Below are 13,546 nucleotides of genomic sequence, written 5' to 3'. Positions count from 1 at the left end.
GTCACTATTTTCATTTTGACTTAGTCTCATCAATTCCATTTCATGCTCTTGAAGTTTTCCAAATAGAGATGCAAGAGACATGGTTGTTAGATCTTTTGATTCAGCAATTGCAGTCACTTTCGGTTGCCATTCCCTACTCAAACATCTCAAAACTTTGTTAATAAGATCTTCATTAGGAAACACTTTTCCTAGAGATGCAAGATGATTAACTATATGTGTAAATCTCTTTTGCATGTCTTGTATGCTTTCATTTTGATTCATTCTAAATAATTCATATTCATGAGTGAGAGTGTTTATCCTAGATCTTTTCACATCATTAGTACCTTCATGTGTTACTTCAAGTGTATCCCACATTTCTTTAGCACTTTTACAATTTGAAATTCTAAAATATTCATCAATTCCTAAAGTAGAAGTGATTATATTTTTGGCTTTTAAGTTATATTGAACCTTTCTTCTATCATCTTCACTCCATTGATCTTTGGGCAAATTTTTAGTTTCATTGCCTACTACAATAGAGGGAATGAAAGGACCATTTTCAATAGCATCCCATATGTTTAAGTCTATGGCTTCTATAAAAATTTGCATCCTAGATTTCCAATAATGATACCCTTCACCATTGAATATAGGGGGTCTATAAATAGAGTTTCCCTCGGGAAATAAAAAATTTGATGAGGCCATTTTTATTCTTGAAGCTTTTAAGCCTTATACAAGAAACCTGCTCTTGATACCACTTGTTAGTCCCTTAGCCTCGTATAACTTAAGAGGGGGGGTGAATTAAGTTTTCTAAATTTTCATCTTATAAGAACCTTTTCAATTACTTTCTTATCACTTTATTTCCTTAGACAAATTTGCATGTAAAGAATGATGATGAAGAACAACTCAAACACAATTAAATAACAAATAAATAAAAGTGTAGGGAAGAAGAATTGCAAACTTGATTTTATACTGGTTCGGCCAATCCTGCCTACATCCAGTCCTCAAGTCTCCCACTTGAGAATTCCACTACTCTTGTAAACCTTACAAGAAAATGAATCCTCCAACACCTCGGAACTCCCTTTCCTTGTGTTGAGATTCAAACACCAACAAGGAGAAAAACCCTTTCTCCTTTACAGATCCAATGATCTATTAAGTAATACAGAATAACTCTCTTGAAGAGTGGGTATTACACTTTCATGATCTTTGATGAACTCTTTAGAGATTTTGCAAATGATTTTGGCCAAGTGATTTGTAAAGATAATTTTTCACAATTGAGTTCGTCACCTTTCTCTGAAAAATTATAGGTATTTATAGACAATTGTATCTTGAGTTATGTCTTTTCATGAAGAGTTGTAACTCTCTATAATTTTTCAGAAAATAGGCTCTGGTAATCGATTACAAGACTTGGTAATCGATTACAACGGTTTAAGTTCAAAATGTTTGAAACGTTGTATAGTTCAAATTTGAATTTTGAAATTTCTCTTCTGGTAATCGATTACAGTCAGTGGTAATCGATTACCAGAGAGCATTTTAACATTTTGAAAGGTTTTCTTTCTCTGGTAATCGATTACAGCAAGTGGTAATCGATTACCAGAAACATGTCACTTGTTTTGGCTTATGAAAACCTAAGATATAAAGAGCTTCTATTTTCTAGTTAAAAATATTTTTATTTAATCTTTTGAATACTCTTTTTGCTTTTTTTTTCAAACAACTTATTCTTATATTCAAAAGTATTAAGTTTAGGTTTTCTTGAAATTCTTATTTTAATGGCCAAGTCAAATTTGCAAATTCTAAAAGTTCATTTTACATACTAAGCTAAGCAGTCAAAACTTATCTAGTTATTACTTGAGATCTTGCTTCTTGATCAGCTTGCTTTAACTTGACCTTTATTTTCTTCAATGCTTTGGCATCATCAAAACTTTGTGTATATTTTCTTCCACATATTTATTTAAAAAATTTAAAATATTATATGAGTATCACAAATTAACATAATATTACTATACTTACTTAAATTTTTAATAAACAAGTAAACAATTTAAAATAATCATATAATAATAATAAAAATAAAAAATAACCGTTCTAAATTTTAGAAAGATGAAAAATAAAACCGTTATAAAATTAAAATCAAAATTTATTTAATCTATATTAATATATAAAGGAGATACTCTTTCTAATAACTATCTTTCTAATAACTATCTTGGTCTCCACTTTTGTTTACTATTATATTCTTTTATTTTAAAAAAAGAAAATTTTTAATTAAATTTAAAAACTTCAAATTAATAAATTAATCAAATATCAATTAAATTAATATATTTTTATAATTTAATTTTTATTTTTATTTTATTTTTAATAAAGACAAGAAAGGTTTCAACCCTACTAATTTATTATAAACTAAAAACATATTTAATTGTCATCAATATGTAACAAATTTTTTTTTTTATCATAAATAAATTTTTAACTCTAAATTTATCTAATTTGATTTTTAATCCTCTCCAGATTCATCTTTCCATGTTGCATTCATTAGTTGCGCTATATCGACAAGAATCAAATAATACCCGTTGGAGTTTACCACTTAACCGTTTAGTAGCAATGACATAGGCGCAGGAAGAAGACAAACCACACAGGCGGCTCTCTATTATAATCGATTAGAACAATAATAATAATAATAAATGGCAAGTCCTAATTCAAACAGAGAACTAGTCAAAGTAAAAGGCAAGCCATCACACTTGAACCGAATCATCATCATCTTCTTCTCTTACTCTTAACCAGGTCAACTCAATCAATCAACAGCATTCCAAACCCACATTCCAATGGAACCCAGATTCAGGTTTCTCCTCATCCTCGTTCTCCTCGTCCTCGTACTCGTTATCGTACCCTTGGAAGTGGAATCCGCGTGCAAGCAGGGTTGTCCAGTGGCACTGGGGTCCTACTACATGTGGAGCGGCTCCAACCTCACCTACATCTCCCAGATCATGCCCTCGGCGCTTCTCACCAAGCCCGAGGACATAGTGGCCTACAACAAGGACACAGTGCCCAACAAGGACAGCGTTCAGGCCTTCATAAGGGTCAACGTTCCCTTCCCCTGCGACTGCGTCGACCAGCAGTTCCTCGCGCACACCTTTCAGTACGACGTTCAGTCGCAGGACACCTACGATTACGTTGCGCGGACCGTCTTTGCTAACCTCACCGACGTTGCGTGGCTGAGGAGGTTCAATAGTTACGCGCCTGATAACATTCCCGACACGGGAACGCTCAATGTCACTGTTAATTGCTCGTGCGGGAACAGCGACGTTGGCGGTTATGGGTTGTTCGTCACGTACCCTCTTAGGCCTGGGGACACCCTTGGCTCTGTGGCTTCTTCTGTTGGGCTTGACTCGGGGTTGCTGCAGAGGTACAATCCTGGGGTCAATTTCAACCAAGGGACTGGACTCGTTTATATTCCTGGAAAAGGTGGCATTTATTATTATTATTATTATTTTTTTTTTGTGTTTCTTTATGAATTTGCTGGACGTGGGCATGATTGTATAAACTTGTCTATAATTCTATAATTACTTCCAGGAGAATGAATGAGGAAGATTAAAATGAAATAAACTTGTCGCTAAAAATAGTTTGTGCATAATGGTATGTTTAGACAAGTTTCTCCAAAAGAAAAAGTGAAATGAGAAGAAAATAATTAAAAGATTCAAATAAGCTTTTTTATAAGCTAAAATTAGCTTATGCATATCTTAAAAATAAGATTTTGATGAAGCTAACAGGAGAGAGCGTTAACAAATTAGTTTATGTAGAAACTTATTTCATTTCTCTTTTCTATTCTTCTAGAGAAGTTTACCCAAACAGGTTTTAAGCTAATTTGTGGAAGTCCTCTCCTATAGCTTCTCCAAAAAAATTATTTTTAACGTATGTTTAAGTTTTGACTCATGAAGAAGCTTATTTCATTTATTTTTTTTGCATTTTTTTTTTCCGAAAAGTGCTTATGGAAAAGTTTATCTAAACAGGTAATCCCATGGTGTAAGGTTTAAAATTGTGGTCATAGTTGTGGTTTTGTTTGATACTTGAAGTTTAACGGACAAATTCAGTTGATGTGGCTGCAATAGCAGTTGCTGAGACTTCAAAAGCCTTCCCCATTCCGTGGACCATCTTTTAAAGGATAAAACTTATATGTAGTTGCTTAGGTGCTTTAAATGACATCTTGGTAATCCATGTAATAAATGTTTGTATTAAATATCAGCATAGATTACCAAAAGAAAACTCTAATTTTGATTGGAGAATAACACCAAATTATACGTACAACTTATATGCACCTATGGAATTGTATGTATGATTTGTCCTTTTTTAATCTTGTGTTTCTTTGAGTGTTTGAATGTGGAAGCTGTTTGTGTGCTAGTCAGGATGCTTTATTATATCATGTACTGATTATGTGTTACCCATGGAGTGTGGCCGCTGGATGATGTTGAAGGATTCGATAATGATGTGCTACTTGTTTACACTTGAGGAAATGATGCCTACAAATGATTCACCTAGGGTTTAGGAGCAGGCCGTGATGTTGATATTCTTTCCTTTTGCTTATCCTTGGAAGTTGAAATAAAATTAGAAGTCTTCTAACTTGCTATTTAATTAAGGCTTGTAACTTCGTTTTTGTCTGACAACTTGTAGAAGCATCTATTACTAAAATAGTAAATATTTCTGCAGGATGTTGCCTACAAGTGGATTACGTAGTTAAAATTCACTCAAACATATGAATTCCTAACAATTAACAAACATCATATGTATAGCTCAATCTTTGAATATTTTCCCATGTACTAAAAATATTTAATATATGCCTCTAACTTTATTTTATTTTATTTTTTTTCCAGATCAAAATGGTAGCTATGTGTTTTTGTCGTCCAGGTAATGCTACTTTGTTTGCAATCTGTTTATGTAGTTGCATTACTTTTCAATCTCCAGTAAATTGACTAAAGCAATGACTTCTTTTCATTTTCTTCTGCAGTTCAGGAGGTTTGACTTTCTTCTCAGAAAATTGGTCATGCGATGTTTTTGTCTGATATTTATATAAACTTATCATCAACCTATACTAAAAGCAGAAAGGATAATGCTACTTTATCTCATATTTTTGCTTCTATTTAAGCAGGTCTTCCTGGTGGGGCTATTGCAGGAATAGCTGTTGGAGTTGTGGCAGGTCTTCTGTTATTGGGAGTTTGTCTCTATGTGGGATATTTCCGGAAGAAGAAGATACAGAAGGTGGAACTTCCACTAGATTCCAGTGCACTCTTTGCTCAAGATGGGAAGGGTATAGTTATTTCTGCTTATACTCCTTCCTATGCCTCCCTCTACCTAGTACCTAATCCTTTATATAGAGTGAATAGTAATGTGCTGAAAAGTACACCTGAATTAACAGTTCTCCTATAGTCCTATATTGTATAATATCTAATTGAAATAACCTCCTTCTCTCCCTTTAGATGATGACTATGAACCTGCATACTCCAAAAATGAAAGTATCGATGTTGTACACTGATACTCCTTGCATACTTTTGGATACATTTTCAAAAAGTATTCAATTCCTTCCAACACCTTCCTCTACCCGGTGCCTAATCCTTTAGATAGAGTGAATAATACAGTGCTGAAAATTACCCCTGAATTAACAGTTGTCCAATTGTCCTATGGCATATAAGATCTAATTGAAATAACCTCATTTTCCCTTTAGCTGTAGATTACATGTCTCAGTTCCAATAAAATCCAGGTAGAAAAGTTAACTGTTTGTTGTCATACTAACATCGCTTGGAACATGCAGGGTTTAATTTATATATGTTGGATCAATGTTGTTGATCTTGTTACTATAGAAAATAGTGTGAAACATACAGAAAAGTTAGGGTAAGAAAAAGCTTGGATTTTTTATTCTATTTAATGAGCTTATTTGCATCCATATAAATGAGTTGTTTGCTATACTTGTTCTGAATGTTTTATTTTAAATATCAAAACAAATACCATGATCCCTTTGCTCTTGACTTGCGCAACAATATCAACAACAACCTTGCCTAATCTGTTTAGAAGGGGTCAATTACATCGAACAAATGATGACATCATGCTTTACCAAATTTCAATTTTAAGAAAATCCTTGTAGATAAATCTTGTTTAATGATTCTCCTATAAATTTCTTTGGATTTCCTCTCAGTTTTAGTTGGGCAATCTTCCTTTTGAATGACTTTTCCGGCTAGATCCTCTTATAGTTTTACCCCTGACATGGGTGATTACATCTTGGAGTCTATAACATTCTTCTCAATAGGTGCTACTCTGATTTTCTCCTGTTACAGATATTGTACAGATATTGTTGGATACATATATTACATATATTATCCTCACTATCAATTAGGGATATGATTAGATTAGTTTCCATAATATAAGAGATTCATATCTCTATCATTTATTGTATTCACTCTATAAATAAGATTGGTGTGTGTACAACAAGACACACAATTCCTGAATCACAACATCTCCCAAGTACATTTGTTCCTAATCTCTTCTTTTCTTGCTCCAATCATCCAGTGCATCAAACTTATCTCTGCTATTCCTACCTTTTTACTCTTGTTGGAACCCTGTCCAACATTCAGTGGCTCTTGCTCTTGCATGTTCTAAAATATAAAAGTAAATGATTTGGTGCTTCATTTTTCAGATGAAACCTCTCGTAGTAGTGCAAATGAAACTTCCGGACCTGGTGGTCCTGCTGCCATCACAGGCATAACAGTGGACAAATCGGTGGAGTTCACATATGAGGAGCTGGCAACTGCCACAGATAACTTTAGCTTGGCTAATAAAATTGGTCAAGGTGGTTTTGGGTCTGTCTATTATGCAGAGCTGAGGGGAGAGGTTAGTAATCACATGTATAACTTACTATTATTGAAAGCTTTTCTAACAAAAGTTTCATTTTGTTATTTCTTTAATGAGTTTGTCATTATTGATTTATCAATATATTTTTTTTTTTTACTGATTGTCACTTTGTCAGTTGAATGAAGAAAAACTGAAATAGAAGATTATAGAATAACTTTATAGATACCATGTGACAATCTATCTAACATGGTAAGCTATTATACAATATAATTGAAACATTGAATGAAAATAAAAGAGGACGGGTTGAAAACCTTTATAATTAATGATTGATCAAAATGGGATCAGTATATTTTCTTGCCTAATTGGGACTGAAGATGGCGATATACTGTCTCTGATACTATCACTAAATGTCATTCTTCTAAATGTCATTACTTGGTTGTTCGAGATGCATGGTTTTCTTGTTGATATCCTTTCTTGTGAGGAAGGACTGACAAATACTTTAAATGATTTTACAATGATTTATTAGGAGACTTGAACAACTAAACTGGATAAGAGGAAGTGAAGGAAATATCGACACAATTTCATGAATAGTTATCCTATCATTTTCTCTGTTTTATATACTTTCTTTCTTTAAAGTTTAAAGTATTGCATGATATTTAACATGTATTTCCTTTATTTTGAATTGCAGCATGATGCATTTCAGTCATTGAAAAAAGCTATATTCGTTCATTACATGATGCTGTATATTATAATGCTACATGATAGATCAAAGTGTTTGTTCATAAGAGTCATTCATCTTGTTCCTTTTAGAACCTATATGCTCATTATATAAGCCAATAACTTTTGTCCACGCAGAAAGCTGCAATCAAGAAGATGGACATGCAAGCATCAAAAGAATTTCTTGCTGAATTGAAAGTTTTGACACGTGTTCATCATCTTAACCTGGTACTAATCATTTAAAACTTTAAGCATTTTTAAGTATTACTACTGTGTTCCTGTTGGATTACATACCAGCAGGTGGAGAGTTATTCTAAGAGAATTTTTAGGGATTTCAATGATGGATCTAGCATTAACTTGGGCATAGACTTAGGGTTTGAATTTAGTCATACAGCGATTAGAGTAGCATCAGGAATTTATGAAATTTGGAAATAGTCGATTACTGTTTGAATTTAGTCATATTGCTTCAATTTGTTATTGTATTCATCTAGGGAACTGATTTAGATACCATGCATGTTCAATTTGATTTCATTTTCAATTATTTGGGCTTAGCCTTAAACTTTAATTTTCTTTTATGATAGTCTGTCATAATAATAATTTAAGGAGGTTTTATGTTCTTAATAAAAGTTTTTAACAGTAATTCTCTCAGGAATCCAGATTATCATGCCTCTACTTATTGACTTTTTCCTTCTCCCTTATCTTTACCTTTCTTTTAAAGCTTTCCTCTGTTATTACAAGTATTCTATTTCTGTGAGCATCTCTTTATCATGTTAATATTCAATTTTAATTATGAATTTAATTTGATACTCTTTGCATGCTTCCATTAGCTGAAAAAATTGCTTTGTAGGTTTCAATCTCAAACTTGAATCACATAATGAGTGCTGAATATTAGTTAATACTTATAAAGGCACTACTAGACTTGAATATCAGTTAATACTTATCTTGCAAAGCTACTATATTGATTAAGGATTCAACAAGCTCTATGATAGATACTCATACTGGTTCAGAATTAGGGAAATCAGCAAACCTTTATTTCAGATGAGTACCGTCTGACAAGTATCAATGTGATTGTGAATTTACAATAGAAATGAATCCCCTATTTGTCACAGGTCACCAAACCAAAAACTACAAGTAGGGATGATTAATTCAAGTTTGGGAATTTGAGGGGAAATACTTTGCTCTTTTATAGAAAGATTTTATGCAAAATGGCAACTGATTAAAATCAGAGTAAATTTACTTTCCCTTATATGGTTGGAAGAGCAACAATGAGAGGAAAATGGGTTTTATTTCAATATCTATATAAACATACAGTGGAACGAATGGCGGAATAACTAATATCTTCAGGTACCTGATAACAGTTATAGGAATATATATTATTAAGAACTGGCAGTGTCATAGGGTTGGACATATAGGAATCTTCAGGTATCCGATTAACAGTTAGTTGACTACACAATGGAAACAAGCTTCACTGGGTATCTATTCAAACTTTGATGCGTAAATATATAGAAAATAGTTAGAAATCCCCTCAAGTGCCATTGTTCAACAAGGGTTTTGTTTTCAAAGAAATAAAATAACATAAAGTCATACAAAGCATAAAGAATAAAAAGTATATATAACTGGGTACATATACAAAGTGTATAACTGGGTATCTCAAAAGGAAACAAATCATAGCCTACAGTTTGGCTTCCCACAACAACAAAAAATTAAAAGAAAACAAATATATAAAATAACATAAACTTGACAAGTAAAAGAAATGACATAAGCATTCCTTGGTGATGCTCCAGACTTCTTCGTGGCCTGCTTGACTGGCCATCTCATCATCCTGCTCGTTAATATGCTGCCCAACAGAAATTAATCACAAACACTGAGAAAGGAGGAGTGAGGTTGTATAATAATGCATGAAGCAGGAGATTAAAACAATAGGTACATCAATCATTGCACATTAGTCACACCCAATATACCAATCAATAGCAACCATCATATTCAAAGAGATGGGTTAGTACCCTATATGAATGCAATGAGTGAATGTGCCAGCCAATCAGTTTAATTTTTTTATTATATCATATGCATGCATGGGGTACTCTTATCCTCATTTTTGGCACTATACATCTAATTACTAGGTCTTTTACACTTCATACAAAGCATTTCCTCATCCCAGTGGGGTCAACATTCAGTCAATGTTATCGACCTCAGTGGAAAACCTCAAAATAATCAAAAACACCTAGTACGAGACGTTTTTATAAATTGAAGGTTCAAATCTAACCCCCTTATTCCGCACCTGCTGAGGGGGATCTCTTTTAAAACAATGTCATGATGTATGCCCTTTTAACTGTCTCTCTCTGGCATTATTACATGAGTTGGACCATGGAACAATAAAACTTTTCAAGCCCTTTTCTTGAAATCATAATTTTTCTTATTTTTAATATTCTTTTATCAACAAAATCTTGATTGAGAATTCCTCTAAATAATGAAACTTGAAGACTTTTAGTGAGAAAAATTGATATATTATGTACATTAAACTATGGACTTTAGATGCAGAAATATATAGATACATAAAATTATAGTTCTTAGGTTCACTTTTTAACTTAAACCATAAAAGAACCAGTGACTCCTATAATGCCTTAACTTTCTCAAATAAGTGTATTGAATGAGAGAAATCTTAAAAATAGGAAAGTCAACATATTGAGCTAAAACTAAACAGGGGCAATCTCATCTCATCAAGGAAATCATGTGATTTTTCTCAAATTTTTATAAACACCATTGATGTGTCAAAATTAGTTCCCATTTCATCTCAAAACAGGATGTTTTCAAAAATCGGTCCAGTTTCATACTCATCTTTATAAGTTCATAAGTAAGTCTCTACTCATGCAAAATAGGTGCTTCCAAAACCATTAGAACCATCACAAAGTCTACTTTCAAACAAAAGTGCCAAAGAAATATAATCGTTGTTATAGCAGTACAGTTTGCATAAAAACACATGGAGCATGTCTAACTCACAGGGGACAATACCAAACTCATCAAAAATCACACACATCCAAATCATATGAGACCAATTGTGTTAGGATCTTCTTTCTGATGTAAAAAAAATCGCACCTACCAAGTAAAATGCCACACAAAAGGGGAAAGGAATTCTGGAAATGCTTCTTTATTTTTGATAGAAAGAAAATTATAGCCCAAGAACCCAGATATATGAGTATACCTCCAGAGGATCTTTCTCCTTTTACTCTGGAAATTGCCCATTAAACAATATATTCAATGTCTGCCTCTTTTACTTAATCGAGGACAGGAGTTAAGTTACAGTTATCCAAATAACAACCAACAAACTCTCCTATCCTTCTAATAGTTTGTTACCACTTTGAACCTTTCCTTTTCCTATGATAAACTAGCACACACTTTCCTCCTGTAGATTGTTGCTTGTACTCGGTCATCAGTCCTAAAAAGTACACTCTCCCTAGTCCAGCTGTTAAGAGACTTCTGTTTCCTTGAAGAACATTTCAGACAAAACAGAGGGTGTATCTATATTTTGTTTATATGGTGTCAATGGATTGGTTTTGGAATCCAAAAATTCAATTAAAGCTTGTATGCACAAGATCGAAATACCATCTTACAATGCTTAACAGTTTTCTATCTTTACAATAAAGTTTTTAAGCTTCCAGCTTTTGACATACATTTCTGGGGGAGTGGGAGAACTTCTGTTACACGCTTGGTTACTCCATTTATCTGTTATATGTTTGTAATACACATAGACACTTCATGATTCATTATGCATAAATTCTTACATCTTGTTTTGGGAATGGCTTAAACTCTTTACACTATGCAGGTGCGATTGATCGGATACAGTATTGAGGGTTCTCTTTTCCTTGTCTATGAATACATTGAGAATGGAAACTTAAGTCAACATCTGCGTGGTGCAGGTTATATTGATCCATAGTTTAGTTCTTATTTACCTATGATGTGTTGTAATTGTCCTGAGTTGACAGTGAAGTGATAATGGTGCCAGGTAGTAGAGAACCTCTGCCATGGGCTACTCGGGTGCAGATTGCTTTGGATTCTGCCAGAGGTCTTGAATATATTCACGAGCATACAGTACCTGTGTATATTCATCGTGACATAAAGTCAGCAAATATATTAATAGACAAAAACTTCCGGGGGAAGGTTGAATATGTTTTGAGGTCTTATCTTTACTTTTATTATTTGAATCACTATGGGAGCTTATAAAATGCTCATATACGCAGGTTGCTGATTTTGGATTGACCAAACTGACAGAAGTTGGAAGCTCATCACTTCCCACTGGTCGCTTAGTTGGAACATTTGGATACATGCCACCAGAGTATGATAACTTGTTCTTTAAATATAAGAGGGTGCTATTCATATTGAACATTTAACAAAGTTTACTTTTCAAGTTTGCGTGTCATTTTTAATGCATCCATTGCAGTTGGCGACTATGTTATTGGCATTCCCTAAATTGAAAACATGATCCCCTGTCACTGATTTTGCCACAAATCATAAACATGCACAAGTTGTTCTGGAAACTTCCACTGGATAATACACCAGAACACAGTTCAACATAATCTTCAATAAGATGAATTGATGTCTATGTATTTCTAGCTGTTCCTCTGTCTTGAATTTGGTCAATGCATTTTGTACCAAAGACAAGCATTTAAAAGGACGACAAGACCCTCTTTTTAAGTAAAATGAAATTAAACTGAAATCTTGAAGTTGATTTTTGGTGCATATCATATAGTTACTGGTCAAGTCTCTTGGCTTATTCTTTTAAGCATTGAGTTTTAGATTTAAGCAATTGCACATAGTTATATTTGATTATGTTCTATTATATATAAGTTATATATCTAAGATTTGCTTGCATTGGAATTCAGTTAAATCAGAAGGTCGCTTCTTTATGCATGTAGATTTGTTTAATGATTATCATGGCTTTGTCTGTGAAGGTATGCTCAATACGGAGATGTTTCTCCCAAAGTAGATGTGTATGCTTTTGGAGTTGTTCTTTATGAACTTATTTCAGCTAAGGAAGCAATTGTCAAGACGAGCGAATCTGAAGCTGACTCAAAAGGCCTCGTAGCTTTGGTCAATCTTTATTTCTCTACTCAATAATTTTCATTGTTGTAGTCATTGTTAATATTTTCAAGTCAACCGTCTTCATGGTTATTCATCAGTCTAAATTATGATATTAAATTTCTTAAATTTTATTATGTAATGCAGTTTGATGGAGTTCTTAGTCAGCCGGATCCTACGGAAGATCTCTGCAAACTAGTTGATCCAAGGCTTGGGGATAACTACCCAATTGATTCAGTCCGCAAGGTGAGAACATTTGTTAGATTCAACCCTTTGAACATTTGTTTTTATGATTTCAACTTTAGTCAACCTATGCATGGTCACTGTTTTGGCTTGCAGATGGCACAACTAGGTAAAGCATGTACACAAGACAATCCCCAACTCCGTCCAAGTATGAGATCTATTGTGGTAGCACTTATGACACTTTCTTCAACTACAGATGATTGGGATGTTGGTTCCTTCTATGAAAACCAAAATCTTGTGAATCTTATGTCAGGAAGATAAGATGATATTGGATCAATTGTTTTGCATTTACAATCGTATATTTTGCACCAATTTTAGGCAACACGACAATTGTTGAAGCAAATGATGTGTGTAAAATGGATGTAGTTATGAGGAATTTGTACATTTTTACTAGTCAGGACTCAGTATAACGAGTGGAGGTTTTAACAATTTTATGATAAGTCACAAATCAAAATCTATTTGAGGAATTTGTACATTGTACACAGTTAGTGTTTGAGAGATGCATCTTTTTTCTGCCAAGGTACATTTATCCTTGTAAATTTGTATAATAAATTCTATTTGAGGCCTACTTTATTATTGGTAATGGGTTATGGGCCTTATCAATGTAGATGAAGTATTTCTAATTACATAATACTTATTTCATTATTGATCGCAGTTGTACAGAAATTTAAATCTAATTTGATAAAGTTGAAGGACATCAATCGGAATTAAATAC

At 33.3% G+C, this 13,546-nt stretch overlaps 1 pseudogene across 1 annotated transcript; it reads left to right on the top strand.

The window, feature by feature from the left end:
• The first annotated feature begins 2,655 nt into the window (after positions 1–2,655).
• LOC145954200 (lysM domain receptor-like kinase 3) lies at positions 2,656–13,106 on the top strand (annotated as a pseudogene). The gene is made up of 12 exons (XR_014431362.1): positions 2,656–3,426; positions 4,830–4,863; positions 4,964–5,012; positions 5,102–5,263; positions 6,644–6,837; positions 7,654–7,743; positions 11,336–11,429; positions 11,516–11,670; positions 11,751–11,845; positions 12,462–12,600; positions 12,736–12,834; positions 12,928–13,106. The product of XR_014431362.1 is annotated as a lysM domain receptor-like kinase 3 (transcript).
• Positions 13,107–13,546: the final 440 nt, after the last annotated feature.

The sequence above is a fragment of the Cajanus cajan genome, chromosome 2 (genome assembly GCF_000230855.2).
Source record: "Cajanus cajan strain Asha chromosome 2, NIPB_CcT2T_4, whole genome shotgun sequence".
Taxonomy (NCBI): Eukaryota; Viridiplantae; Streptophyta; class Magnoliopsida; order Fabales; family Fabaceae; genus Cajanus; species Cajanus cajan.
This window is presented reverse-complemented; position numbering and strand designations above follow the sequence as displayed.